Below are 6,000 nucleotides of genomic sequence, written 5' to 3'. Positions count from 1 at the left end.
CCGGAAGAAACTTCAAATACAGAGAATGCTGTGCCTGTGTTGGAAATTGTGTCTGATGGGGAGCTTTCTTTGGTTGATCCTCCTGCTCCAAGTTCTAGTGCATTAGCATTAGCACTAGCTCCGCCGCCTCCTCCAGAGCCTCTAACGTTAGCTGCTGCTGGCGCAACTGCCACCACCAACACCGGGCAAAGCGATGCACCTGACTGCTGGACAACGGACAAGGTGCAATATTTTTGCAAGACCAATGCATGGCTCCTTCTTAAAGATAAGAAGCTAGGATGTCGGATATGCAGAGATGTCAAATCTTTGGGAATACACACTGGACAAGGACTGAAACTGTCAACTGAATGGGGTGAGTGTGCAGTGTCTCATTTCGGTGTTGACAAGGGCAAACAACAAGCTAGCCTGAGAAAAAAAATCAAAGAACATAAAGAATCACAAGCCAAAGCTGCTGACATCCTTACATCTGCTTCATGTGAAACTATTCAACATCAAGTGCAGTCTATGCATAAATCTGAATTAGACACCACTATCAGAGTTTTTCGAACGGCATATAAAATTGGCAAACATAGCCGGCCATTCACAGACATGCCAATTGATTTGAATGTACAGAAACTGAATGGGCTGAACGTGGGCAGGGTTTTGCACTCCAATAAAACCTGTGGCGAAATCATCGACCACATAGCTCATGAGCTGAAGAAAAAAATGGCAAAAGACATTACAGAAAACCAAAGAAAACTCTGTTTTGGTCGATGAATCTACCACTATTAGTGGTAAAACGGTGCTTGTTGTGTGTCTACGCTCAGCATTAGCTGATGCTGAGCCCGAAACGTTTTTTTGGGAGCTGATCGAGTTGGATGGAACAACGGCTGATGACATCACAAAGGCGTTAATGGAGTGTCTTGGAAGAGATTTTAACGAGGACTTTTTAGGTCAGTGTTTCGTTTCTTTTGCATGTGATGGGGCTTCAGTAGGGAAGAGAACAGGCGTTGCTACCCAGTTGTGTAGTAAATTCCCAAGCCTGTTTGTGTGGCACTGCTCCAATCATCGTCTAGAGCTGGCAGTTGGGGATGTGGTCAAGGAGGTCTCAGGGCTCAATCATTTCCAGATCTTTTTTGACAAACTCTATTCCTTGTTCCATGCCTCCCCCAAAAATCAGAGGCAGTTAGCGCAGTGTGCGCAAGCAGTCGGACAGCGTCTCCTGGTGATAGGGCGTGTTTTGTCCATCCGCTGGGTGGCTTCAAGTGAAAGGAGCGTCAGAGCAGTCTGGGAAAACTACCGAGTGCTTCATGATCACTTCACAAATGCTGCAAACGACACGAGCAGGGATTCCAGAGACAGAGCAAAGTACAAGGGCCTGGATGATGTGCTCACATCTGCAACGTTTGTCAGCAATCTGGGACTGATGTACGATGCGCTCACAGAGCTCAGCGACCTCTCTCGGCAACTCCAAAAAAGAGAGATGACACTGCCTACAGCAGATAGGCTCTTAACTCGATAAATACGAGTTTTTGAATCCATGGTCACCATGCCTGGCCCACACATGACTACAGTTCATACAGCTCTAGCTGAGAAGTCCTTCAAGGGTGTTGCCCTGCGTGAGAATGGCAGGCTTGTACAGATTCATGCAGGTCAGTTTTTCCGCAGTATGGTAGAGAATCGGAGACACAGAATGACTTCCACAACCTCCTCTCATGTCAGCACAAGAGAAATCCCATTACATGGCCGGGAGGCCCGGGACAATCAGCTAATCCAGGACATGAAAGTTATCCATCCTGGAAGTTGGCCTGAAGAGGAGTTAGACGTACAGTATGGGGACGTAGAGGTGCTACGTTTGTGCGAAGTGCTGAAAGTGGACAGAAGAGAGACTGTTCAGGGCTTTCGCGAATACAAGGAAACCAGGGCATCCCGTACACCTGCTGCCATGGAGCCTCTACTGAAAGCAGTCCGAACCATCGCTGTCTCCACTAGTGAGTGTGAGCGGGCATTCAGCTGCATGAACGATATCCTTACTGCAAAAAGGAATGCTCTCTCTGTCAGCCGACTGTCCAGCCTGGTTTTCATTAAATGTAATGGACCATCACTAGGACAGTTCAATCCGGAACAGTATGTGAGGTCCTGGCTGGCAAAGGGAAGGAGAAGTGCTGATGAAAGAGCCTGTCCAGCTCCAGCCCCTGATACTGATGTCCCCAAGGCCTTCTGGAGCCTTTTCTAACAATGTGAAGTATATTGCAAAGCAGCTCACCCAGTGAGAAGACTTTGGCATAATGTGCCGATTTGTACAGATCCTGGAGATAGAAGGACTTCAGACCAACCAGGGAGTTATCTGATCAGCTTGGTGTTCAATGTAACTCTTTACCATGGCTCAGACTTTGTTACTTGCAGTTACAGTTTCTCATTTTAGATTGTGCAAATTTTGCATTTGTTTTTACATGTTCTTTGTTCATGCTCTTTATCATTTTTCTGAGTTGGAAAGTTAGATTGCATCATAGTTTACTTTATACATATTTGTATTCTTCAGTGGTGAAGTATATTGCAAAGCAGCTCAGCCATGTGAGAAGACTTTTGGCACTTTTTCGTTTTTCGTTTTCTGAGTTGGAAAGTTAGATTGCATTCAAAATGTACAGAAATACTTAATTTTGTTAAAGCTTTTTATAAAAAATGCTTCTGACCAGAGCTTTGTTTCCTTGTCATTAATGTTGAACACCACCAGAGGGGCTCTCACCTGAAAGGTCTCTGCTTCATGTGTCTTCAGCAGAAGATCTAGACTTTGATTGCTATATTTTCAGTTAATATTGACCTTACTGAGCTTTAGCCATATCCGCTGCCTATCATAAAAAATGTTAAGTACAGTGAACCTTTCTAAAATATACAGTAGTAAAGAGACAAACCCACCAGCATTATAGTAGCCAAATTCTTGTTTGTGGGCTGTATATATAAAATTGACTTGAAAAAGTTGCTGATTTTAGAGTACTGGCACCTTTTTCATTCCAATTCAAGCACTGGTTACAGCTAACAGTCGAATGATTCCACCTACTGTTAACACTAATTTGCCTGGTCGTCCAGCTTATAGCATTACAAATGCTCAAATTTCACATTGCTTGTCAATGGGAATGAATTGGAGAGCAATTGCTAATTGCTTTGGGATCAGCTGCCGCACCCTGTACAGACACAGGCAAAACCTTGAGATCCAGGGTTTACAATACAGTGTTTTGACAAATCAAGAGTTGAACCAGATAATTACTGATGTACTACAGAGGACACCAAATGCTGGAGAGGCTTATATAACTGGAAGTCTCAGATCAAGGGGGTTAAGGATCCAAAGATGGCATATAAGACAGAGTCTTCATGAAGTTGACCCTGTAGGAAGAGCAATTCGCAGGAGGCATGCTATCCGCCGACGCATTTATGATGTTCAGACGTCTAATGAACTGTGCTTAATCTCGTGCATATTCACACAAGCGTCTAATTTAGCTGTTCTATGTCAAAAATATTTCATTTGTTTTAATATCCTACTAAATGTTCTGCAATTATACTTATGTTTTCCTTTTTATTCTATTTTACAGGCACTTTGACGGCAACCACAAGTTGGCACGATGGAGGATGGTTTTTCATGGCTGTGTAGATGGATTTAGTCGATCTATCATTTATCTTACCTGTCTGGATAATAACAGAGCATCGAGTGTATTGACATTGTTTGTGAGTGGAGTAGAGCATTTTGGATTACCATCTAGAGTAAGATGTGATCATGGCATGGAGAATATATTGGTTGCCCGTTATATGCTTGAAAGAAGGGGACTTAATAGACATAGTGTCATTGCAGGGTCCTCGGTTCACAATCAACGCATTGAAAGGTTATGGGCTGAAGTTAATAGAGTAGTAAGTAGACATTTTATCAGCCTTTTCAATTACATGGAGTCCATCTATATACTAGATTCTCTAGATGAGTATCACACCTGTCGCTAATGTGTGGAGGAGATTTCGCAACGGAAGAGTCCCGCGCTGAAGGCCGCCATCCGCTGGGGAGACCTGCACAGCTGTTTTCTGCTTCTGCCGGTGCGGAGGCCTGATCGGGGGATATCGCGGAGAAACCGGAGTGTTGCCACACTGCTGGTTGCCTATTCCTTGCTGCTGTCCGTGGTTTTGTTTCGGGAACTTCGTGGATGCTGTTGTGCTGAACTGGGAAAATGGCAAATGTCGTGTTTCTGCTGTGCCTTTTTTTGACTGTGCTGGACAATGAGAAGATCGGTAGTCATCCTGAAAAATCTGCTGGATTCGGGTCTGTTCTGTCGCCGGCAGTGGACATCCCCTGTACAGGTTCGGATGGGTTGCACAAACATTTGCTGGTTGCACTGTCGCGGACATTCATCTCGTCAAATGTCTGTCTTTCTCACTTGCCTGCCACGATGGTCCTTCAGAATTGTTTTTTGAACTCTAATCTCACTTTCGCGAAGTTTTCTGGTGACTCTAAAACAGTTGACAATGTTTGTGTGTTGATTAAGAGGAAAAGGTGCTTGGTATTTTTATTGTTGTTGCTATCGGGGAATGTACAGCCAAATCCGGGTCCACCTAGTACTTTTAGTCAAATAGCTACTCCTGCTGATTTTATTTCTAGATCGGGGTTAGGTTTAATTCATTTAAATGTGCGTAGTCTGTTACCTAAATTAGATTTTGTCCGTATTTGGGCGAGTTCAACTGATGCTGATGTCATTGTCTTATCAGAAACGTGGCTTGATAAATCCATCCTGGCCTCTGACATTTACATAAATGGTTACAATGTATATCGCACTGACCGTCCTAAAAAAGGTGGTGGCGTTGCCATTTATGTGAAAAATAAGTTTTGTGTAACAAATATGGTTTCCAAATCGGTTAGTAAACAACTGGAATTTTTAGCTGTGAATGTCGAAGTCACAAAGGGTCAACAGGTCATGGTGGTGGGTTGCTACAGACCCCCCTCAGCTGTCAAGGACTCCTTATCTTCACTGGCAAAACTGTTATCTCAACTTTCCTACAAGGAAATAGTGCTGCTTGGTGATTTTAATTGGGACTGGTTAACTTCTGTGTCAGAGGATTTTAAAAACCTTTGTACCTCTTTGAACATTACTCAGATTGTAGATAGTCCTACTCGCCCAAACATTAAGTCCCCAAGTAAATCCTCCTTAATTGATCTTATTTTAACAAATGTGCCACATAAATACTCATCTGTGGGAGTATTTGCTAATGCTGTGAGTGACCACTGTGTTGTAGCCACAATTAGGGACACTAAGATCCAAAAAGTGAAACCACGCATTATCACAAGGAGAGATAAAAAACACTTTGTGGAGCAGGGTTTTTTACACGATCTGTTTGATTTTGATTGGGGTAAGATCAATCTGTGTGCGGATGTAGAAACTGCATGGTCTTATTTGTATCTTGGTTTTATGAAAATTATAGATAAACATGCACCTCTGCGTAATTTCAGAGTGAAGGGTCGAGACAATCCCTGGTTTTCCGCTGAACTGTCCAGTCTCCTTCATGAGAGAAACAATGCCTGGGCTAAGGCTAGGAAATCAGGCTCAGAGGTAGAATGGCTACGCTTTAGGCAGCTAAGAAATAGCTTCACATCACAAATAAAAAGTGCTAAATCAAAGTTCTATTTGTCAGTTACCACAGAAAATCTGAATAATCCTAGGAAATTTTGGAAAGCCATAAAATCGATTTCCACTGGTGATATTCCAAATGAGCTACCTCCATGCCTCACCACAGAATCTGGCATTATATCAGACAGGGCTACTATGCTCAATTGTTTTAATAAGCATTTTGTGTCTTGTGGCTCGCTGTTTGATTCTATCACTGACTGTGCTTCTGCTTCTGTGAACGCTCCAATCCTTGAACAATGTGGTCTGGAAAACCCTTTCAGTTTTACCCCTTTTACTGTTGGTGTTGTCCATGATGTTTTATCCAAGTTAGATCCTAGGAAACCGGCTGGCCCGGACAACCTAGAACCTTTCTTTTTAAAGA

Source organism: Gymnodraco acuticeps, unplaced genomic scaffold (assembly GCF_902827175.1).
Source record: "Gymnodraco acuticeps unplaced genomic scaffold, fGymAcu1.1, whole genome shotgun sequence".
In the NCBI taxonomy this organism is placed as follows: Eukaryota; Metazoa; Chordata; class Actinopteri; order Perciformes; family Bathydraconidae; genus Gymnodraco; species Gymnodraco acuticeps.
Note: the sequence above shows the minus strand (reverse complement) of the source record.